Here is a 26,202-nt window from a genome sequence, read left to right as displayed (position 1 = left end):
GATTGGAAATAAGGACTCAACCAGAGATTTTGAGGATTGTGATCAGTGACACAATGGTTTCATTAAAGGATTGTTTTAAAGATAGCTGATGCTGAGAAAAAGGCAATTTCATATTGGGTGTGTAAGTGGTGTGACTAGTTTATGTTTGCATGAACATCCGGCTAGGGGGCCTGGGAACTCTTTTCCCTGGTATCTGGGACAAAACCTAACCGAATTCTAAATTGGATCCCATCACTACAGTGGTTGGGCGGTTGGCTAACCCATGGGATTTGGATGGGGTTAGGCTGGACTGATGGATCCGTAAATTGAGACTCAATTTCTGTTTAGTTTGATAGATGAAGTAAATCCTGGACAAAAATTGTTCTATGGAAAAAGAATCAACGGCTGTGCCTCTCGATGAGGAAAAAAGCGTTGGTCTCTATGATCCAAGTGCAATCTGTCCCTTGATCTGACTATGGAACTTACGAGTTCGGTCAGATCTGTTCAGTTAATTAAGGCTTTTGACTAGGTTAGGGAAAAGTTATCCTGGTGGAATCGCCCGTACTTTCCGGGCAAAGGAAGTTTTTTCGGGTTTGGTTTTGGAAAAACCGATGGATTAGTCTCTTGTCCGGATATCCGTGGGCGAGGCCCTGAGTGTGGGACCCTGCCCTGTGCAAGAAGTTCTACTTTTGCTGCTAGCACCCCTGAAATTGTTGCGCGGTGGGGACAGGAATCTTACAATTGGTATCAGAGCCATTTGGCTAATGAGGATCAACCGAGAAGCTAAATATGTCAAAAATTTATCAAGAAGGACTAAAAGGTTGTAATTGTGTGATAAAATTCATACAATTTGATATTTAAACTGAAATTCGTAAATTAGTAATTGGGTCTTCAGATGGAAATACCTCAATTGTATGGAATCCCTGACTTGCTTGGGGCCTAGACATGATGGTATTTACCTTATAGTTCCAAGAACCATGACTACCCGTATATACTGAGGATATAATTGTAGCTCTTCAAGCAGTATATACGAGTAAATCTAAGACTTGAAATTATAAGCATTAATGCTATCCAGTTGATGAATTCAAATGTGATTGATATGATTTTTAAATTCTGGTTGAGAACTGATGAGTTGATTTGGATTCTGATTGAAAAATGATGATCCCTGAAATTTGGTTGAAATATAATAAGCTGAGCGAAACTGCAATGAGGATGAATGGGACGAGTCCCTGTGATAATGCTCGTAGATAGAATGACGTTAATGACTTCAGCCAATCACTATGAGATTAGTGGATTATGCTGTGGCTGATTGCTACTGTTAACTTTTGATCAAAATTAAAAATCTGAAAGATTAAAATCCCCATGGAGGATTGTTTAAATAGAAAAATTCAGTCTGATGGACCATTATTGTGTTAAAGATATGAATGAGATAATTCTGAATGAATTGTTAACTAATAATACGTTCCATATGAGTATCTTTATCCCTTGACTCTGTGGGGAACCGAGAACCTCGGAATCAGTTGAATCAAAAATCAGATTGAATCTTAAATAAAGAGACTTAACAAGAATTTTCATATTGATAGGAACATGGATCGAGGTCGTGGTGGTGGTAGAAATGTTAACCCCCAACTCAATGAAGAAGAGCTCGACCCGGATGTTCGTAAAACTCGTCATAGTTCACAGCCTAGACCTTTTAAGGGTGAAGGGAAAAACTTGGGCGAGGCTGTGTAGGAGCCAACCATGTAAGGAGCATAAAGCCTCTTCAATTGGACACAAAATCCAGCTCGAATCCCATGCATTACCGAACATCCATCAACACCCACACATATAATCTTTTGAGACAAATCTCTCAAGCTCATCCCACCATTTGTGTCATGCTTTCAATTAGCAACCTCAATATAGCATTTGAAGTCGCACTACATTCCAACTTGGAGACTCCCACATAGCATACCTTTCTCACATGTTCTTCCACAAAATATGCATTTATACACACCCATGAGCCATTATCTCGTGTGGTTACCTCAAGTGAGACAGCAATGAACTTGGCATTTGCTAATTTCTCTTGTAAAAGCGTCCCTTGACCACTTCTGCCATGTAGTAGGCAAACTCCCAACCTACAGTTTCACTCTAATGGTTTGTTGGAAAATGTTGTGGAATCCCTTGCATCTATTGGTGTGTCAATAGATGATAATGATAAGGTGGAAGTCTGTCTACGTGGTCTCGGGCCATAATACAAGGTGTTCAAGACATCTATTCATACTCGGGAAAACATTCCCAACTTTACAGATTTGGTGTCTATGTTGATTATAGAAGAGAAGAGCTTGGGTGAAGACCAACAGTCTTCACAAAACAAAAACAATTCAGAGCAACAGGCCTTCTACATAAGTTCAGGAAGAGGACGAGGTAGAGGAGGTCATGAACACGGTCAAGGAGGTGGCCGAACAGGTAATCAGAATTATGGCCAGCAGCAGCAACAACAGTCCCAGAATACACAACAACAACAACAACAACACGCAGGTGGAAGAGGCAAATTCAGAGGTAGGGGGAGTCAAAGAGGCCGTGGAAATTGGCAAAGGCAGTATAATGATGCACGTGAATGCTATTATTGTGGTAAGCCTGGACATGTGCTATGCAGGCAGAATGTTATAAGAAGCAGGTTGACATGCAAAATGGGAAAGTGCAGCAAAACAACTATGCATCCTCAAGCAGAAATAATGAGGACAATGAAAGGTTGTTTGTTATGTAGCATGTCGTGAATGCCATGTCTGAAAATGTTGAAGCAGCACAAAAAGATGATGTGTGGTGTGTGGATTCAGGTGCTTCGAACCACATGACAAGTCATGGGGAGTGGTTCAAGGAGATGAAAAACTCGGAAAGACCAGGTTTTATGGAAACAGGGGATGACATTGCTCATCCAATTGCCCATGTTGGATATATGCCATTGTCTATGCAGGATGGCAATACATCCACATCCATGCCCACATCTATACATCCACATTCACATTCACATCCCATACATCCATATCCACATTCCACATTCATATATCCATATCCACATTCACATTCATACATTCATTTTCACATCCTCATTCATACATCCACATCCACATACATACATCCATACAACCACATCCATACATCCACATCCATTTACATCTATCTGATTCCTATCACATCTTATCACATCTATTTATAGAATGTAGGAGAATTCTAATTTTTTGATATAAAGATTCTTTACGCCTCTAATTAGGCATAAAGACAACTTTAGTAAGAATAACACTTTTATAAAAATCCTTTTTTACACCTATTTAGGCATAAGTTCAATTTTAAGGAAAATAACACTTTCGAATTAAAAATAAACCTTTTATGCATTTTACTATGCATAAATTCCATTTTATTAATGAGAATAACACTTTTAAAATAAAAATAAATCTTTTATGCATCTAACTATGCATAAATTTAATTTCAATGAATTTAACACTTTTAAAATAAAAATAAATCTTTTATGCATAAATTTAATTTCAATGAAAATAATACTTTTGAAATAAAAATAAATCTTTTATGCATCTTTTATGCATCTAACTATGCATAAATTTAATTTCAATGAAAATAATACTTTTGAAATAAAAATAAATCTTTTATGCATCTGTCTATGCATAAAATCAATATTGATAAGAATAACTCTTTTGAATTAAAAATAAAATTCTTTATGCATCTTTCTATGTAAAAAATCAAAATTGATGGAAATAACTCTTTTGAATTAAAAATAAAATTCTTTATGCATCTTTCTATGCATAAAATAAAAATTGATGAAAATAACTCTTTTGAATTAAAAATAAAATTCTTTATGCATAAAATCAAAATTGATGAAAATAACACTTTTGGATTAAAATAAATTCTTTATGCATCTTTCCATGCATAAATCCAATTTAGTAGGAATTACACTTTTAGAATAAAAGAATTTCTTTTATGCATCTAATTTATGCATAAAATCCATTTATGATGAAAATCACACTTTTAATTAAAAAAATATATCTTTTATGCATATGTTTGTTATGCATACAAATCATTTATGATAAAAATCACACTTTTAATATAAAAAATATATCTTTTATGCATATGTTTATGCATACAAATCATTTATGATGAAAATCACACTTTTAATATAAAAAATATATCTTTTATGCATATGTTTATGCATACAAATCATTTATGATGAAAATCACACTTTTAATATAAAAAAATATATCTTTTATGCATATGTTTATGCATACAAATCATTTATGATGAAAATCACACTTTTAATATAAAAATATATCTTTTATGCATATGTTTATGCATACAAATCATTTATGATGAAAATCACACTTTTAATATAAAAAATATATCTTTTATGCATACAAATCTTTTATGATGAAAATCATACTTTTAATATAAAAAAATATATCTTTTTTACATTATTTTAAGCATAAAAATCCATAATGAAGAAAGTAACACTTTCATAATAAAAAAATTATCAATAAGTATCTTTTATAGAATTTAATTCTATTGAAAATCATTCTTTTATAAAAATTAATCAATATGCATTTTTTTTGCATGAATGAAAATGACACTTTTAGAATACTCTAACGATGGGGATTACTCTTTTTGATTAATAAAAGATGAAATTTATTTCATAATTTTTTAAAAAAATTTACCATAACCTCCTTTTTATTGCTTACCATTTTTCAAATTTTAAGTCTCTAAAATTAATTAGAAGTGTACCAAGAGTATTTAAATCATTCTAAATCAAACATTTTTCTACTTATTTAAGAGAAACATTTTGAAAAACTTGATTTTATTCATTAATGATTCATCTAGGATAAAGAATGGTTGGATTTACTAGAGAAGAGAGGGGAATGCCTTTTTGCAATGAGGCATAACATCATTTTTAATTTAGAGAAGACAAAAATCATAAAAAACCATAAAAACCATAAAAGAATAGAAAAGAGAAGAATCTCCAACTTACATTGATAATTTGAGAGCTTTCCTTTGGCTTGATGGTTTGAGGGTTCTACTCTTGTTTGGAAACAAGAGTGGCCACCAATCTTTTGGAAGAGGTAAGGTCAAAAACTAATGAATTATGAGTAAAATTCATTGTTTTTGGTACTTGGGAGAGGCAGGGTAATAGTGCAAAAAAACTATTGAGTTTCAACAAAGGGGAAGACTTCTATTTATAGGAAAAAGTGAGCTTCTAACCAAGCAAACTGATTCTAGAATTTTTCGGATTAGTTTGGTCAATTTTTGACCATTTTTAGGTCAGTTCTGCTCACTTTTTTGGATCTAGTTGAAACAGGAGAGAGGAGAGATAAAATTATCTCATTATTTCAGAGTTTAAAACTCATTCAAGCATGTGAAATAGATGCCTCCTTCATGAGGGGAATTCCCCCATATTGAGGTGTCAAAAATGCATCATTACTTCTAAATATCTCTCTTTTTTAACTATTAACCTTGTCCTTAGTCAACTTCTTATCTTATGTGAGTATTTACTCATTTTTGGGAGATTTTTCATTTATTTCTTCATTTATCTCCTCCCTACATTTGGATGAATCTTATTGGTCCATAGGAACCTTAATTTAAAATTTTAAAAAAAATCTTGACCCTCAGGATAATGCCTCTTAGATAGATTATACTTAATTTCTAATCCACCTTTTGGAAATCTTTTTGAACTTCTATTTCAAGGGAACTTATTTTAATAAGAAGAGATATTTTTCCATCCAAAAATATTTAAAAACTGAATTACCACTCTCTAGAAGATTTTCTCTCTCTAGACTAAAATTGATAAAAATAAGATCTTTTATATTTCTGAAGAGGGATTTGACTACAGGGAAAGATTCTGGACATCCTGAGAGGTTGGGGAGGAATCTTACAGACATTACCTTGCGTGGTCTTGGCAAGGAGTATAAATCTTTTGATACATCTATCTCGGTTTGGAGTACAGGTTTACTAGACTTTGATGAGTTGGTTTCACTCTTGCTGGTTGAGGAAATCAAACTCAATGACTCCTTTCATGATGCATCTACTTGCCATGATGATAATGGCAGAAATCAGGCTTTCTATTCACAAAAGGGATTTAGAGGCAGGGGGAGATTTGCATCATGTGGCCGTGGTAATGGTCGTGGATGGCAGGACAGATCACCACAACAGAATTTTCAGCCTACATATGGTGCTAGAGGTGGTCGTGGATATACACCTCAGAGAGGAAGAGGTAATCCTCATGGTAGAGGATGTTGGCAAGGCCAACAAACATCTATGCAAGATGTGGAATGCCATTACTGTGGGAAATTTGGTCATATGGCACGTGATTGTTTCCACAAACAAAATGATTTGAGAGGGGGTAGAGCACACCATGGTGGACATTATGCACAACATGGTGGTGGAAATTATGCATCAAGCAGCAATGATGGCAGTGCAAATCACTTGTTTGCCATGAAACATGTTGTGGGATCTATGATGACAAATGCTGAAAATGATGACACTTGGTATATGGACTCTGGAGCATCAAACCATATGACTTGTCATGGTGAATGGTTTGAGCATATGAAGCCTATGGATGTGAAAGGCTATGTGGAGACAGGAGATGATACCCAACATGCCATTACACATGCTGGAAGTGTACCATTGGTTATGCATAATGGTGAAACAAAATCTATGGCAGATGTATTGTATGTGCCTTCTATTACAAAAAGTTTGTTGGTCAAATGGTGGAACAGGGATTATAGGTTCGTTTCAACGAGCATGGTTGCTTCGTTGAGGATTTCAAAAATGGATATAGAGTCATTGCTAAAGGCAAGAAAAATGGCAGGTTATTTAAGCTGGATGCTGGGATTCCTGAGTTGAAATCAGCCATGTTCTCTAAAAGCTAAAATGTGGTACAAGACATTGACATGTGGCATAAGAGGATTGGACATGTGAATATACAAAGGTTCAAGAACATGCAGGCAAGAGGCATTGTTAGTGGGCCGCCTAGATTCAAGTATGATGGGAATATCCATATTTGTGAGGCCTGTCAGTTTGGAAAGCAGGCGAGGTTGCGATTTCCTAGAGAAGGCAACATGAGTAGCCAGCCACTTGAAATAGTTCATAGCGATGTATGGGGTCCTGCACAAAACCCATCTATTAAAGGCAGTTTATATTATGTGACATTCATTGATGATTTCAGCAGAATGACATGGATTTACTTTCTCAGAGAAAAAAGTGGTGCTGGGAAAGTTTATGGATTTCAAAGCTTTTGCAGAGAAGCAATATGGCTCTTGGATAAAATGTTTGAGGACAGATGGAGATGGTGAAAATCACACTTTTAATATAAAAAGTATATCTTTTATGCATATGTTTATGCATACAAATTATTTATGATGAAAATCACACTTTTAATATAAAAAATATATCTTTTATGCATATGTTTATGAATACAAATCATTTATGATGAAAATCACACTTTTTATATTAAAAAATATATCATTTATTCATATGTTTATGCATACAAATCATTTATGATGAAAATCACACTTTTAATATAAAAATATATCTTTTATGCATATGTTTATGCATACAAATCATTTATGATGAAAATCACACTTTTAATATAAAAATATATCTTTTATGCATATGTTTATGCATACAAATCATTTATGATGAAAATCACACTTTTAATATAAAAAAATATATCTTTTATGCATATGTTTATGCATACAAATCATTTATGATAAAAATCACACTTTTAATATAAAAATATATCTTTTATGCATATGTTTATGCATACAAATCATTTATGATGAAAATCACACTTTTAATATAAAAAATATATCTTTTATGCATACGTTTATGCATACAATCTTTTATGATGAAAATCATACTTTTTATATAAAAAAATATATCTTTTATACATTATTTTAAGCATAAAAATCCATAATGAAGAAAGTAACACTTTCATAAAAATTATCAATAAGTATCTTTCATGGAATTTAATTCTATTGAAAATCATTCTTTTATAAAAATTAATCAATATGCATCTTTTTATGCATGAATGAAAATGACACTTTTAGAATACTCTAACAATGGGGATTACTCTTTTTGATTAATAAAAGATGAAATTTATTTCATAATTTTTCAAAAAAATTTGCCATAACCTTATTTGTAAGGCTTACAATTTTTTAATTTTTAAGTCTCTAAAATTAATTAGAAGTGCACCAAGAGTATTTAAATCATTCTAAATCAAACATTTTTCTACGTATTTAAGAGGAACATTTTGAAAAACTTGATTTTATTCATTAATCATTCATCCAGGATAAAGAATGGTTGGATTTACTAGAGAAGAGAGGGGAATGCCTTTTTGCAATGAGGCATAACATCATTTTTAATTTAGAGAAGACAAAAATCATAAAAAATAAAAAAACCATAAAAGAATAGAAAAGAGAAGAATCTCCAACTTACATTGATAATTTGAGAGCTTTCCTTTGGCTTGATGGTTTGAGGGTTCTACTCTTGTTTGGAAACAAGAGTGGCCACCAATCTTTTGGAAGAGGGAAGGTCAAAAACTAATGAATTATGAGTAAAATTCATTGTTTTTGGTACTTGGGAGAGGCAGGGTAACAGTGCAAAAAAACTATTGAGTTTCAACAAAGGGGAAGGCTTTTATTTATAGGAAAAAGTGAGCTTCTAACCAAGCAAACTGATTCTAGAATTTTTTGGATTAGTTTGGTCAATTTTTGACCATTTTTAGGTCAGTTTTGCTCACTTTTTGGATCTAGTTGAAAGAGGACAAATTCCGTGTGTATATTGGGCATTAGTAGGAAAAATGTGTGCCCATGTGTTGAAGCGCCTTGCGGTGAAAAGTCTAACACACCTCTTTCTTCGACACTTATTTGCCTACTTTCTTTGACTCTTACACATGGTTTGAGATATGAAATTTGGTTTTGATATGTAGCAAGGTTGAGTGATAAGAAGGTGGGTGTTTGAATGAGGTTGGGTTATCCTTGAGAATGAGAGAATTTAGGACACCTAGTATAGCATGTACATTGGTAAATTGTGAGCTATGGGTGGCTTGCCTGGCATGGCCAAATGGACTTGGGCACTTCTCGAGCCTCTTTTTAAAAAGGTGGTGGCGCTCCCACTTTCTAGAACCATAGCGATGGTGGTGGAAAGAAGTGAAGCATTACATAGCTTGTGTGTCTTTGAGGTGAATTTTGGATTGCCAGGTAATGCCGACCTTGGCATGCAACTTTGCATTAATCTTTGGGGCATCTCTACCTCGCTTGATTTTAGCATGGTTGTAGCAATGGGTGCTTTGGAGGGAGATGTAGAGCCTAGTTGATTTTAGCATGGTTGTAGCAATGGGTGCCTTGGAGGGAGATGTAGCAATGGGTGCCTTGGAGGGAGATGTAGAGCCTTGGAGGGAGATGCAGAGCCTAGTTGATTCTTGGGATCTTGCGAGCTTGGTTACATCGCTAAATCTTCTCCTCCCTGATTAGATTCTCTTCCCAGTTCTCTTCTTGGGGGAGGTTTTCATGCTCTCTCTCTCTCTCTCTCACCTTCATTCTCTCTCTTCTTAGATCCTCTCCTTGATTTGTTCTCTTCTTGATTCTCTTCTTAGGGAAGGTTTTCATGCTCTCTCTCTCTCTTTAGAATAAAAATATATATTTTTAAATTAAAATTTAAAAATTTTTAGGTCCCACTTGGCACTCGTGGGCTTATATTACTACACATGGCACATGATGTAACCCTTTTTTTCTGTGACATGGCTATATGTATGTATAATAAATCAAAATTTCTATGTTATATATATACATGGGGTTTTAAGGTTTTGGTTCATCATATATGGCCACAGTGAGTAAAGGCAGAGAGTCATTTTTTGCCAAATCCACAATGAAAGCCTTAACACCATCAGTGGCTTTGCTAGCGCTTGATTGAGATTTATCTTTCTAGTCTGGTGAGTTGGTGTTAGAACATGGCCCCCCACATGGGTGTTGTGAGGTTGTGGTGGTGATCTTTTTGAGCCTTGGGATTGCTCAATGATGCCATAAAAGTGTTTGCACCACTCTCTTTCGGGTTTCACACCATGGTGGTGGGTGGCTCTTCTTTGATGGAGGAAACATGGATGGATAAGACCACTTCACATGGGAAAGGTACTATCCCTTGTTGCTACTTGGCATCCATGGACTCCTTCGACTTCTCTAAAGGTGGCATTGGTACATGAGTTGAGGTGGAACCCATTGCTCTCCATGTCTACTTAATGTTTGGGGTGGCTGGTGGTGTTAAAGGAAAGTCTCCACTCCATATTTGGTCTGGCATTTTTGATGGGGTGGTTACAGAGGCTTGTGGTGCAAGCTTTTGGTGCCTTGGTAACCCAAATGTAGGGGTTCCCTTTGTAGAAGCTATTAATAACCACTCTATAGGTTAACATAGTTTAACCTGCACAATCTATCGTAAGGCACTTTCCCATCTTGCTCGCTCCTTGAATGGAAACTTATCTTTTGGTTGTGATCGCATGTCCTTCATAGTAGGTAATGTGTAGGGATGTGTTAGTGTCATCACTTTCAAAGTATTGGCCCAACACATTTACTCGAATTGTTGGTGCGCCTTTGGGTTGTGGGTTGTGCTGCTGATGGAGTAGTTCAGGATGATGGGTCTAAAATTCATCAAAGGAATATGAGTTATCTCTCTCCTCTATGGAATCCTATAGTTTTTGTTCCATCCAATCTCTAAGGTCAGCCCCCATAAATTTGAATTTCCTTTTAACAAGCTTCCAATGGGCATTTGGATTTAGGGAGAAAGAAAGGCTGAGATGCCAACAAGGACACGTTGATTGAGGATCTTCCTTATGTTTAGGGCCTTGGTCATAGGGAGGTCATACGAGGGTGGACCAGCAATGGTATATGGAAGTTCAATGTAGTCCTTATTTAACGGGGGTTTAGGTCAAGACTTGGGTGCCATAAAAGGGTAAAATACTTCATTAAAATTTGTGTGGACACCTCGTGAGTCTTTGTCGGGACTCTATGTCACTATCTGCATTGAGTTGTTTAATGTGAATGTCGGATTGGGCTTTGCCGCATATGGAATAGGCAAAGGAGGATTAGGAGGCACAAGTGGGGCAAGATATTCATTTGTCAATGTCATGTTAGTGAACAGATCTTCCTCAGCCTTAAGCAAAAGCAAGGGCTCCTACCTTACCTGGTGTAGAAGTTCAGGTTCTTGTCCCGGACATCAAGTAAATATGGGGGACTACGTGTACTTGAGTGTTGGTTCAAGGGGTGGTTCTTTGAGCTAAGCCTAGTAGTGCTCGGCCAATGCTTGGTCCTCCTAAACACGTTGCTTCTCGAGGATGGGATTAGGATACACAACCATCCATTTTTGTATTTGGTTAGTTTCTGTGGGGCTGCTTGGGGGAGTGTCAGTTCGGCACGATCATCACTCCTAGAGGAGGAGGATGTGGTCTTTGTTGAGCCACTTCTCATTGTAACCCAATCTTCACCTTAGCCAATGTGCTTAGAGCATTATTTCTTTTTGGATGGGGCACATTTTAGTAGCTAAGGTGCTAGATAGCTTTGGTTTATTGGCCTTCTTGAGTTTGGCCTGTAAACCATGTGATGACATTATGGGACAATGGATATCTTCTCATGTTAAATTCTCAATACATTGAGGGATGGCATGCCTTCAACTGTGGAGTGAGAAACTGATTGTTTTGCAAAGGGCAATCCTTGAAGTAATGTTTGATTCCAGAGTCATGACATTGTGGTGTCACTGGGCAAGCATTTCTTTTTGAGGACATTCAGCCACTTTATAGGGTCCTTGGCAGAGGAAACACTAAAGAAGTGGTTTCCTTGTGTGTGCACCTATGGTGTGCACGATTGGTTTAGAGTCCAGGTGAGGCACATAGAAAGGGAGATGATGTGTTATGGGTGCCCCAAGGGTGGTGGAGCGTATGGGCTCCAAGGGTTTAGCAATGGACCCGATTTTAGTCCTTCTGTGAGATGAATGGGGCTTGCCTTGAGAGGCAATAGTTGGAATGGGAAGAGAGGCACTATAGAAGGTTGTGGTGGCGCTATGTGTGAGTGGTTAGTTAGGAGTGGTGTGTTGAGATATCGAGCTCAACTAGTGCTACGGGGAAGACATTGATGACCTGCCTAGGTGTTAGCTTCCGCACTTATGTCTCTCGCATAGTTGGTGCGATCATGGTTGATATGCTGCCAGTGGATGACAGGCTGTGTGACAGCCACTTTGGAGTACTAGAGTTATGACATAGTTATAGCACTAGCTCATATAGTTGGGTTCACACTATAGACCGACTACTTTGTATGTTGTTTTAGGAGAGTACTTTCCCTTTATGTATGTACTCTTATCTTTTTGTTATATGGTTGTAGAGAAGAGAAGAAAAAAGAAGAAAATTCAATTATCCATCTCTCTTGTGTCTTGCACTCTCTTGTGTGTGTGTGTGTGTGTGTGTGTTTGCTTACAGGGAACTCAAGCTCTCTCTCTCCCACACATTCTCTTTATGGTATCAGAGCTCCGGTTTGTGTGAGAGCTAAGGAGGCAAGCAAGAGGCAACAACAAGCAAGCAAGGAAGCAGTACACGAAAGAGCATCATCATCTCTTTCCCTTCTTGGTTTAGGTACAACACCCATCGGTAGCTCTAGGAGCTACACATCTCCGATTGAGGAGCTGTCTTCGTAGGCTTGGAGGTGCGTGTGTGGTATGCAATACTTTGTACTATAATTTTTCGGGTAAAATCATGTTTCAAGCACGTCTCGGTCTCCGTTCTATCATTGCAAGGTATTTTTGATAGTTTCAGGAAGTTTCAACTATCTCTGGTTAAAATCTGATTATTGCAATGCAACATTGCATTTTGAAAGTGTGCAGACAATGTTTGCACATCTATTGTTGACATTGGGCGTATGTACATATACTTTGGTTAGATCTGGTGACCTACAAGTTGTGCTAAAGTACCGCTACAGTAGTCACAGAAGATACTATTATGTTATAAGTTGCATATAGAAACTATCTATTGTAGTTTTTAAATTATTGCAAGAAAACATGTCTGGTGTGACGGAATCAATCAGCCTGTCAATGAAACTAGACAAGAGCAACTTCCATGCCTGGAAGTTCAGAATGACCAATTTCCTTATGGGTAAAGGTTTTTGGGACCATGTTGAAGGAGTCAATGAGGACCCTCCTGAGTTGTCTGAAGAGAATGCCACTCTAGCAAGCATAAAGGCATCCAAGGATTGGAACCAAGGTGCAAGGAAAGTCATGTATTGGCTTTTGTTTAGTGTCATAGACATGATGATAGACATGATGATAGGACACATATAGGATGCCAACACTCGAGCAGTTGTGTGGAAGAATCTGGTGCAGATGTTTGTAGACCAACACAAAGGCAAGGAAATTACAACTAAAGAAAGAGCTACACACTGTGGAAAAAGAAAAGCATGTCAATCAATGAGTATGATTTAAAGATCAAGAGCATTGTTGAATCCCTTGGGTCTATCAATGTATCAGTGGAAGATGATGACTTGGTAAGTGTCTATTTGAATGGGCTTGGCAAAGAGTACAAGCCACTCAAGACCTCTATTGCAGTCAAGGAGAATATTCCCAACTTTTGGGACTTGGTGTCTACGATGATCATAGAACAAAAGGCTTTAGGTGAGGACTCTTCTTCACAAAGCAAGAACACATTAGAACAAACCTTCTACTCCAATTCAAGTAGAGGCAGAGATAGAGGTTGTGGTCAAGGCCAAGGTGGTGGCTGACAAGAAAATCAAAATTCTGGACAACAGTCCAATGATTCACAACAGTAATCATACACAGGTGGAAGAGGCCAGTCTAGAGGCAAGGGAAGCCAAAGAGGTCAAGGTGGTTGGCAAAGAAATCAGAATGCAAATAGCATAGAGTGCTATAATTGTGGCAAACCAGGGCACATGGCAAAGGACTGCTATAGAAAGCAGAATGACATTGAAAGGGGAAAGTTGCAGAGCAAGGCAACTATTCATCATCTAGTAAATAAGGAGGTGATGACAGAAGTGAGCAGCTATTTCTAATGCAGCACATGCTCAGTTCTATATAAGGAGATATGTCAAGATCTCAAGATACATGGTATGTGGATTCTGGCGCCTCTAACCATATGACCAGTCATGCTGATGAGTGGTTTAGAGACATGTGTAAAATGAAAAAACTAGGTTATGTAGAAATAGTGATGATACTACGCATCCCATTGTGCATGTTGGTAAAGTCCCATTGTCTATGCAGGATGGCATAATGAAGCACTTGGCAGATGTACTTTATGTTCCAAATATTACAAAGAACCTGGTTTCTATTGCACAAATGGCTGAGCAAGGTTTGCAAGTGAGGTTTAATCCTCAAGGATGTTTTGTGAAAGACTTAAAAAATCATTGTGGCTTGGTTGCAAAGGGTAACATAAATGTCAAGATGTTTACTTTGGATGTGAACATGCCTGAAGTAAAGACATACATGTTTGCGTGCATGGAATAGGTGTCATTACAGATATTGACATATGGCACAAGCGCATTGGTCATGTGAATGTACAGCGCGAATGAAGTCTATGCAGGCCCAAAATATTATTGCAGGTTTGCCAAAGTTTAAGGTTGATGATATGCACAAAGTATGCAAAGCATGCCAGCTTGGTAAGCAGGCCAAACATGCTTTCCCATATGAAAAGCATGTCAGTGCAAGGCCATTAGATGTCATACATTCAGATGTATAGGGACCAACCAAGACTGCAACAATTGCAGGTTACAATTAGTATTATGTTACATTCATTGATGACCACAGTAGGAAAGTGTGAGTTTACTTCATGAAGGAGAAAAGTGAGGTGTTTGCTCACTTTTAGAGATTTAAAACCTTGGTCAAGAAGGAAAAAGGTATGCAAATACAATGCCTGAGATCAAATGGTGGGAGAGAATATTTATCCAATGAGTTCAGTGATTTCCTGAGGAAGCAAGGAATCAAGAGATAGTTTACATCCAGGTACACTCCGCAATAACAGAATGGTATTGCAGAAAGAAAAACGAAGCACATTGCAGAAGTGGCACATGCGTTGATGGCTAAAAAGAATATGCCACATTATTTTTGGGTAGAAGCACTAGCAACTGTCATGTACATTATGAATAGGACACCCAACTATTCATGGTATGACACCTGAACACAAGTTTATGGGCATAAGACCCAACTATTCATGGTATGACACCTGAACACAAGTTTATGGGCATAAGACCGGATGTGTCTCACTTGAAAGTGTTTGGGTGTATTGCATATGTGCATGTTCCTGATGAAGTGAGAACAAAGTTGGATCCAAAGGTAGCAAAATGCATCTTTGTTAGTTATACCCTAGAGCAGAAAGGTTATAGATATTATAAGCCTACCACTCGTGAGATGTTAGTAAGTAGAGATGTTGTTTTTGACGAGATCAAATGGTGGGAGAGAATATTTATCCAATGATTTGAGTGATTTCCTGAGGAAGCAAGGAATCAAGAGATAGTTTACATCCAGGTACACTCCACATTATTTTTGGGCAGAAGCACTAGCAACTGTCGTGTACATTATGAATAGGACACCCAACTATTCATGGTATGACACATAAACACAAGTTTATGGGCATAAGACTGGATGTGTCTCACTTGAAAGTGTTTGGGTGTATTACATATGTGCATGTTCCTGATGAAGTGAGAACAAAGTTGGATCCAAAGGCAGCGAAATGCATCTTTGTTGGTTATGCTCTAGAGCAAAAAGGTTATAGATATTATAAGCCTACCACTCGTGAGATGTCAGTAAGTAGAGATGTTGTTTTTGACGAGATGAGTAGCTGGTATGCACCAATAGTGAAGGCAACAAAAGATGCAGATGTAACCACATGTAGAGCTTCACAGGTGTTTAGTGGACCAAGAGAGTCTTCTAGCAATGGATTCAATGTTTGCCCCCCCATGGTCAGGCGGGTTGAGGATAAATGTAGGTACACATGTATCATGCAAAGGGAAGGAAAAGAAAGATCAACCTTTTGTGCCTAATCTATCAGTAGGTCACTCATATGCAGATGGTGACTCTAGCAACTATGAGCAGAGCCTCGAGTGATGAGGAGCTTAACATTCCATCTGTGGTGGTTACTCCCCAGTGTAAGGAGAACAAGGGTTAGGAGCCTTGATGAGGAGCTTAACATTCCATCTGTGGTGGTTACTGCCCAGTGTAAGGAGAACAAGGGTTGATTTGAGGACACCTGGCAATAATCTAGGTGTACACAGGTCTATAAGGGTTAGGTACCCTGTTGATAGGTTGAGATATGATGGATATACAACCCTGTCAGAATACGCAGTGGAGATGATGACCAAATCTGGGAACACAAGAGCAAAACGCAGTGCAAAAAATCACAGCACAAGAGAGAGAGATAGAGGCATGTAACTCTGCTCTATATACACAAGAAGATCCCAGAGTATGATACAAAATGGAACGGGGGGCCCCATATACCAGTCGGCCTGTGCTACAGGCAGCCGACTGGTCCTGAATCTCCATGACCAGCAAAAAGCCTCCAGTCGGCCAGCTAAACTGAGTCGGGCAGAATAGAAATGTGGTCGGGTACATGAAGGTTCAGTCGGCCAGCATAAAGGCCCTCCTATCACCACACGGAAGCCACCCAAGCCATAGAAAAATGGGAAAAATATGAAGAGTGGGGAAACATGAGAAAACACCTCATAAGGGTGAGCACACCCACAACAAAGGCCCTGGTGTAGGAGATGACTTCTAACACCCCCTCTCAGCTCATGGTTGTGAAACCAACCAGAGAGAGCTACGGTGCCGCCTGAGTAAATCCTAAGAGAGCGACTTCGTGAACAGGTCCACCGTACTGTCCTCCATCAAACAGAACTCTAGCAAGATGTCATCAGCAAAACGATCTGTTCACGAACAAAGTGCCTTTGGATGACAATGGGTTCTACCAGTGGAAGCCCAAATCAGCAATGCAACCTCTGCATCCTCACCACCTCACAAGTAGCATCACAAATAGCCCGATACTCTGCCTCCTCTGTCCGTGATGACAAGGCAAAAGATGACTGCCGCTTACAGCTCCGTAAAACTGCTCCTGAACCTGAAGTAGATCTCCTCGTGTCCGGATCTCCTCCCCAAACCGAGTCACTCCAACCGTGGAGTCGGACTCCATCCAACAATCCCCCTCATGTGTATAAGAGTCCTCCATGATCCTTCGCATGCCATAGAAACCACAGGAAATGTAATCCTACCTCCCAAAGAGTCATCCGCAACCATGAGCTCAACTGCCTCATCAAGAAGCTCCCGTCCAATCTGGTGTCCATCAACCAGATCAATGAACCATTCTGAATCACGATGCTCCTTATATGACCCAATTTGAATTTCAAGATGTTTAACTTCATGAGTGCCATTGTAACAAGTTCCTTGGAATGCAGATTGTACTTTATATGTAGAGGGGGAGATGTGTGCAATTGTAATTTCCTTACAAGATTTTTTGAAATAAAATCATGCAAACTCCCGTCATCATGCAAAACACAAACTTGATGACCATCGATAGAATCTTGCATGCGTAATAATGAATGGATAGATTAAGGAATATGTGATGCTTGCAAGCCTTCTTCAAGACCATCCTCATAATTTTTTTGCAAAGTTGCATCATGCACATCTTCTAGCATGCGAAGATGTAATAATGTTTGTCAAAAACGCTCAATATATTGTTTCACATTGTCACAATCATTCCAAGAGAATTTGCTCCATGCACGGTGTTCCCGTAAATGAAATTGAGGTGAAAGGAAAGACTCTTTTACTTTTTCTTAGAACGCAAGCCAAGTGGTTGGCTTATCAGTAGCATTGCAGAGTACATTCCACCATAAAGATGCCTTATCAACCATGTGATTAGTGGAAATTTTAATTTTATCTTTTAGAGAAGTTTTCATTAGCAAAGAAATCATCAAATTGGCTTAACCATGAAAAATGCGGCCATCCTCTACCATCAAATTTTGTAAAAGTGAAAGAGCGATGACTTATCTTTGATTCCTTGCGTGTGCTTTGGGCTTCAAAAACTGCTTTGATAATCTTGGTGAGACGATAATCTTCTGGAGAATCATTGGCACATGCACGCTTCCCATGTTCCAATAAGGATTTTGTGTGCATGCAGCATTGTTGCTCTTCTTGGAGTTGAGCTTGGATCAAAGAAAGTTTTTGATCGAGTGTGGGCTCAGGAAGTGGAGAATTGGTAAAGCCATGAGCATTGTCCATATACAAATCATCACTCAAAGAAGAAATCTTTCTGAATTTGCAAAACTGATTACCTCGTTTGCATAATGCAAATCACAATCGGGTTGAGGAAAGAGATGTCGAGTGTTGAATGTGGGAAGCGAATCACCTTGCTTTGAATAGATCAAGGACGAGAGGTAATTCTTCCACGACTAATTTGGTTCAATTTGTTACTTTTACATCACAAAATAAAGATTTGAAGGCATTGTTGATGAAGCAAAAGGGTTGATTTGAGAGTGAAATTGTTGATGGAGAGGCTGGCATTCACAAGCACATTGCTTATGAAGTTTGCAAATCACTTTGCACATGAATTAACAATGAATTTTTTCTATGTAAAATAAAATAGGGGTGTAGTAGCTCAAAATGACGAGATTGATGAGGTAAAGGGGGGGAATTTACAAAGGTGAATTTGGAGGTGTGATGTGGATTTTAGAAGCAAAACAGTATAATTTTGGGAGAAATTTTGGGAGGAGGTGGGTTTATGAAAAAGTGGGGAGAGGGGAGAAGGAAAAAGAAAAATCCCATAAGCCAAAACATAGGGAGTGGGAAGAGGGATATATATAGTGTGTTGGCTTCATTTACATGTATCCAAGAGGCATTCCCACTTCATGTCCAATGGATGTAACTTCCCAGGCATTTTTACTCTTTCAGCTTTGACTTTCTGGCATGTTAGACATTGACGTACATGATTCAGTACATCCTTTTTTAGACCAGGCCAAAAGAAGCTTTTCTTTACAGACATGTAGGTTTTGATGAAACTTGGGTGTTGTGCTATAATGCTGTCATGGGCTTCATTCAGAATTTGGTCCTTGGTTCCCTCATCATTGGGAATGCATAGCCTGTGATTATAATACATAATGCCATCATCCAGGCTGTACCCTTGAACTCTGTTCAACTCCTGCAGAGTTTTGCTTTCCTGCATAAGTAGGGTAACAATAGGGCCAAAGAATCTATCCTGCATGATCTTCTCTCTTGCTTCAATAATCAAGGGATTTGATATTACAGTAATTGCAAGCAAGGAGGCTTTTCTGTTGAGGGCATCTGCTACCACATTCTCTTTGCCTGGGCGGTACTTGATTTCAAAATCAAATTCCTGCAAGGTCTGCATCCACCTTCTTTGGCACATGTTGAGGTCCTTCTGAGTAAAGATCCACTTTAAGCTCTGATGATCTGTCATCAAAGTGAATCTTTTTCCCAGTAGGTAATGTCTCCACAACTTTAAGGCATAGACTACTGAAAGCAATTCCAAGTCGTGGACAGCATAATTCCTCTCATGCGTTCTGAGCTTTCGGGATTCATAGGCCACTGCATGACCTTCCTGCATGAGTGCACCTCCCAGGGCAAAACCACTTGCATCAATTACTACCTCAAAGGGTAGAGAAAAATCTGGCAGCTTCAGAACGGGACTGGTCACCAAGGCGGTCTTCAGCTTATCAAAAGCACTCTGGCACCTGGCAGACCACTGAAACGGGGTATTCTTCTAAGAAGATTAGTCAGGGGGAAGTTATGAGAGCATACGTTGGTATAAAAATTCTATACCAACCAGTCAATCCCAAGAATCCTCTGACTTCTTTCATAGATTGGTTCCGGCCAATCTATGACTGCTTGGACTTTTGTGGAATCTGGAGAAATTCCATCTTTGGATACCAGAAAGCCCAAGTATTCAACATGGTTGGCAGAGAAAGTGCATTTGCTCTTTTTGGCAAAGAGTTGATGCTTTCTTAGAATCTCAAGAACTTTTCTGACATGAGTCTCATGGTCAGCTGCATTCCTTGAGTAAATCAGAATGTCATCAAAGAAAACTAGAACAAAATCATCCAAGTATTCTCTGAGGATGTCCTGCATTAGGCAATTGAATGTAGCTGGGGCATTAGTTAATCCGAACGGCATGACAGTAAATTCATAATGCCCATAGCGAGTATTGATGGCTGTTTTTGGTATATCTTGATCATTGATCCTGATCTGGTAATACCCAGATTTGAGATCTATTTTTGTGAAGATCTAGGCTCCATTTAGCCTGTCCAAAAGCTCATCAATTCTTAGGATAGGATACTTATTCTTAACTGTCAGCTGATTTAGACCTCTGTAGTCTACACAGAGTCTAAGTGTTCCATCTTTCTTTTTCTGAAAGAGAACTGGCGCACCCCAAGGTGAAACACTGGGTCTTACACAAACCCTTGTTCTAACAATTGTCTAAGCTGTTCCTTGAGTTCAATGGCTTCTGGAATTGGCATTTTGTACATGCGTAGGGCTACTGGTTGAGCTCCGGGGGTCAACTCAATCACATGATCTACTTCCCAAATTGGAGGCATTTCAGTTAAATCTTAACAGGAATAGATCATCAAATTCACTTAACCATTTTGGCTCTTTAGCCTTAAGCTTTGACTCTACTGGGTTCATTTTGACAACATAAATTTGCTGCTTCTTCCTAAGTCCTTTCAACAACCTGAAAGCTTTTACTAACTGAAGGTCTGGGGATCCAAAAACTCCAGTTCCTTGAACTTTGTTCCAGTGAAGGTCATGGAAGGAGATGGTTCCATTGTGATAGCGTATGTCAGCTTGATTTTTGTGGAGCCAATCCATTCCAAGGATTCCATCAAAGACTCCCAGAGGTAAAACTTTGAATTAACAATTGGTCACCTTACCATCTAGATTGAACTGGATAAGATCTGTCTCATGGTGAGTGAAAAGAGTCTTCCCACTGGCCAATTCAACTTGCATAGGTTTCCCTGATTTATGTTCTAAGACTAGCTTACGCAAGCATCCAGGGGAAATGAATGAATGAGAACTGCCAGAATCAATCAAAAGCTTAAAAGGCTTACCTTGATACTCTACTGGAGTTTGGATGACAGAGAACTGCTAGTTAGGCCCTTGATTTTCAATTGCAGCATAGATCTGCCCTTTTTCCTCTTCTACTACATCTGAAATTGTGACTGCTCTAGTTGCTGTAGTCTGAGGTGGAACTCTTTCTCTTTGGTTGCCCCATTTTTGGGAAGGAGTTCTGAGATTACTCTGGACAGAGGCAGATGGCTGAGCTGGAGTTCTTCTCGGGTTTCCCTGGCTTGGGCGAGACAGACCCTGATTAGACTGGTATGAAGGGGTTGGTCTCTGAATTCGGGGTCCTTGACTTCCCTGTCCCCTTGACATGCGAGGAGTCGGGCAGTCTTTTAACTGGTGACCAAAACCCTGGCATCCAAAACATCGGTTTTCAGTTCTGAGCTCATCCCTGTGATTTCTTGAAAGAGGAGGGGTTCCTGAGAAAGTACTCTGGGGGAAGGGTCTTCCTTCACTTCTGAATCTTCATGCATCCTGATTTTGATTCGGGCCTTGCTACCTCTTTGGGGGTGGAAAGTTTGAAGTACTCCCCTAGGCTTGGAATCTTTTAAAGTTAGAGGGTGCAGGCTTAGGCGGGACCTTTACTATACAAACGCCTTGGCAAAATCCTTTGCCATTCTTACTACTTCAGCCATGGACACTGGCTTGGCATTTTTGACCAGTGTGTCCAAGGGTTCGTTCATTCCCCGAATGAACCTCGCCATAAGTTGCTCTTCATCTAGAGGTGGTGAATATTTGAGCGTTGCCTTTGCTCGTTAAACAAGAGCTTTAGAACTTGACATATGAGAATAGAGTCTTCTAATACCTTGTCTTTTGATTGAAATCATCCAATAATCTCCAAGCTTTATCTCTTCTTACTCGTACTGTGACTCTTCTCTCTTTCTAAGGTCTATGGCAAAATAGTCTTCTCTTACAGGACTACGGCATACTATTCTTTCTCTAAAAGAAAAGCTATGGAGTTTTGGTCTCTTTCTCCGAAAGACCATAGCAATCTAAGCTTCTTTCCTAAGATATTAGATAAGAATGAAGGGATATATACATCTCAAACTCTAGGATTACCTTGAGGCTACTTGCTACCTTCTCACATTTTTCTGTGTAGAGACCCTGACAGAAACAGCAAATTGTTTCGACCATAACTCTCTAATTAAAACTTAGAATATGGTCATATAACCAGTCAAAAGATAGGTTTTTAGATCATTCTAGGACTGAGTATTTCTATCTAGACGGTTGGTGTCACAGTGGTTCCTCCATGCTACCCTGGCTTTTTCCACTATTTTCAGCCGGGCAAGAGCCATTTTGCTCCACTCATTGTAGCCTGTGACATCAAAATACTCTTCCATGGCTTCCACCCATTTATCCACAGCCTCGCCTAGGTTCTCCCCTTCTCCTTTGAAGGGTCCTGGCTAAGTCCTGTGAAGAGCCTTGCGAACATCAGGGTCAAGCTCGTCATCTTCAGAGACAGGGTCTGGCTGACGGCCACGGTTTCCTCGTCTCATGATTCTGCCAAAAATTTATATATTATAAAATTTTTATTTTGATATTATCCACGAGATCCTAAGACTTAAGAGGTTCGGAAAACAATTTCTTAAACAAGACAATGATCTTATTGGAGATCTATGACATATGTTCGATAACAGATTTTTCTTTATCAGATCGTCCGCCCGTAAACAATCATTTATACAACAGGAAATTTTTCTCCAGCAAACATTTCTTTATTTATATAAAATTTGCAATATGTACATAGAGCAGCTCGGCTCTAGAATTCAAAATCTCCTCGGGAGACGCATATGACGACGATATTGGGCCATAGCCATGCCCTGATACAAACGTCCACTTACTGACAAGGGAGCTATTATCTTCCATTTAGGAATAAAGCAACTGAGGAGTCTGTAGACTAAGCATGAAAGTCTGAAATTTCGAGGCGTTGAATGATATAGGATGACGCCACGCACTATTTTCAGCTTTAACAAAATCATTGACAAGGAGAGGTCCTGCCACAGCATTGCACGGTGGTCGCAAGAGGCGTGGACATACTGCCCTGAAAACCACTTATGCTGTTGTCTCTCCGCTGGGTTAGGAAAACATAAATCCTCGAAATGGCGTGCAAGTCTAGCTCGGCTTGTTCGAGTTAAAGCGGAAGAAATGAGATGCTCGAAGGCAAACGCAGTCATATCTTGAGACTGGGTGAGGTCGAAAATACCAGATAAATAGGGAACTTTCATCTATAAAAACAATTTCTTTGATTAAAAATTCTTCATTAAAGAAGCTTACGGAATGAAAATACATTATAAAAAATGCTTTTTCTGAGTTTTTATAATCAATTTCTGATAAGAATTTGTTTATCCTTATTAGTTTTCAACTTCGCTCTGATACCAACTATGAGATCCCTCTGCCCCCTCCACGCACTGGACTCTCGGTAGCTGGTAGCGGAAGCAGTCCCCTGATGCGCGGGGCAGGGTTTCTCACTCGGGGCCTCATCCTCGAATGTCCGAGCACGAGACTAGGCTGGTGGTCACTCCGAAAACTGAAACCGAGAAAAATTCCCATGCCCGAAAAGCGGGGACGATTCCACCTTTTTAAATTTTTCTTAACGAGTTTTCTAACGAGATCAAAATCTAAACTATCCTCCACCTGAATTAAACCAGATAGAAGGAAACTATTACTGATATAAATTGATCATCTGAGCAATTCAACTCTTTTTTCCTAATCAAGATTAGGCATAACCGTTGATCCACTCAATCAAGAATTTCATCAGGGAATTAACTATCTACTTGAATCCTAGCGTAATCCTAAGATTTTTCAGTTTGATTATTAAAACTCCATGATTCTAGCCTAACCCCATCCGGCCCATGGGTTAGCCACCACCCTACCACTGGAATCGATGGAACCAAACAAGTACTCACCCACCCATAATTGAAATGCCTTTCTTAACTTTAGCTTTAGAAAACAGATACACACACACTCCTCTTTAAAACTTTAATAAAAACAATCCATTGACAAACAATTTACTGGTTACACATGTCATACTTCAAAATTTCATTGAGTCTTTGTTTCTCACAAAACAGTATCACTCTGGACTCTCCGTTGAGACCAGCGAGTCAACAACGAGATCCAGTGATAGATTACAATAACATTAGTCTGTCATACAATATCTTCCTCGACATACGAATGGGTGTCCTCGGTACCGCGATCCCGTGCATCGCCTGGTCAGAACCCTCCAGGATCCTCCTCAGGTGTCCTGGCACTTCACTCAGGGACTGCTTCGTCGGCCCTCATCCATCGTATCGGAAGTGCACCATTTTAACCATACCGAGGCTGGTCAAGACCTCGGCAGGCTTTGCCGCGTGTGAGCTGTCCCTCGAACACTCCCCGCCAGCAGCTGTTTTAACCGAACTTCCCTTAGATAAATATATATGCCAAATGCTCCCTCCAGCATTCTGGCGTAAGACAGTCTTTTAAGAAAACAGGGTTTCTATGCAAGTTTTGTTTTGATTTTGTTTGAAAACCATGAATAATCTTAAATCCATATCCCAATACTTCTAGATCCAGGTCTGAATTCCAAACAGAATTCCTCGAATTCTGTTAACTTGATCCTCAGATCAAAATCAAGAGTCTTAACTAGATTCAGATTCGGTGGGTGTTTTGAGTACATTTTTCCTGAACTAATCACATCGTCATTGACGAAGGAATTAGGTCTTGGTCAATAGTCTGAATCAGAGTTTAGGTCTGGAAAGGTTCTTCCTAAATTATCTTTCTCAAAAGGTACTATTTCAATTTCTCTTTTTCTAAATTTCTTTCGACGAATATTTGTTTACAGATTTCTAAAACATGGATTTCTTAAGAGGAATAAAATAATCATTTATCTCGATCTCTGACTTCGATAGTTTAATTGAATTTTCTCATTACCATCTTAGTGAATATGAAATGGTAGAATTTCCTCTCACATATTATCTACCTATTCATTTTTCCAATTCTTACGAAATTTAAATAGAGGATTAAAGAGAACCCTTATTTAATTATAAAGATTCAATATGCATAAAATTCGATTCTAATGAAAGTCAGACTTTTATCATCATAAAAAAAATCATTTATGGTAAAAATCACCCTTTTAATAAAAAAAATCTTCTATGCATACAAATCAAATATGATAAAAGTAACACTTTTATAATAAAAATTAATCTTTATGCAACCATTTATGCATAAAAATCAAATATGATAAAAGTAACACTTTTATAATAAAAAAAATCTTTTATGCATACTTCTATGCATGAAATTCAAATATGATAAAAGTAATACTTTTATAATAAAAAATTTATCTTTTATGCATAATTTTATGCATAAAAATTAAATATGATAAAAATAACACTTTTATAATTAAAAAAATATCTTTTATGCATACTTTTATGCATAAAAATCAAATACGATAAAAGTAACACTTTTATAATAAAAAATATCTTTTATGCATACTTTAATACATGAAATTCAATTATGATAAAAGTAACACTTTTATAATAAAAATTAATCTTTATGCAATCATTTATGCATAAAAATCAAATATGATAAAAGTAACACTTTTATAATAAAAATCAATCTTCATGCAACCATTTATGCATAAAAATCAAATATGATAAAAGTAACACTTTTATATATTAAAAAAATCTTTTATGCATAAAAATTAAATATGATAAAAATAACACTTTTATAATAAAAACACAATCTTTTATGCCTAAAAATTCCATTTTGATGAAAGTAACACTTTCATAAGAAAATTATTCCTTTGTGCATAAAAATCTGTTTTGATGAAAGTAACACTTTCATAATAAAAGAAAATTATTCCTTTATGCATAAAAATCTATTGTGATGAAAGTAACACTTTCATAATAAAAAAAAATTATTCCTTTATGCATAAAAATAACAATAATCAATAAGCAATTTCTATGCATGAAAATGACACTCTTAGAGTATAGAATTGATAGGAATTACTCTTTTAGCATAATCAAAGATAATTCTTATTTCTAAAAATTTTTGCCATTACCTCCTTTGTATGGCTGACTATTTTTCAAATTTTTCTACTTGATTTTGTCATAA

Source organism: Cibotium barometz, chromosome 5, assembly GCF_041138505.1.
Source record: "Cibotium barometz isolate CiBa-2024 chromosome 5, ASM4113850v1, whole genome shotgun sequence".
Taxonomy (NCBI): Eukaryota; Viridiplantae; Streptophyta; class Polypodiopsida; order Cyatheales; family Cibotiaceae; genus Cibotium; species Cibotium barometz.
This window is presented reverse-complemented; position numbering follows the sequence as displayed.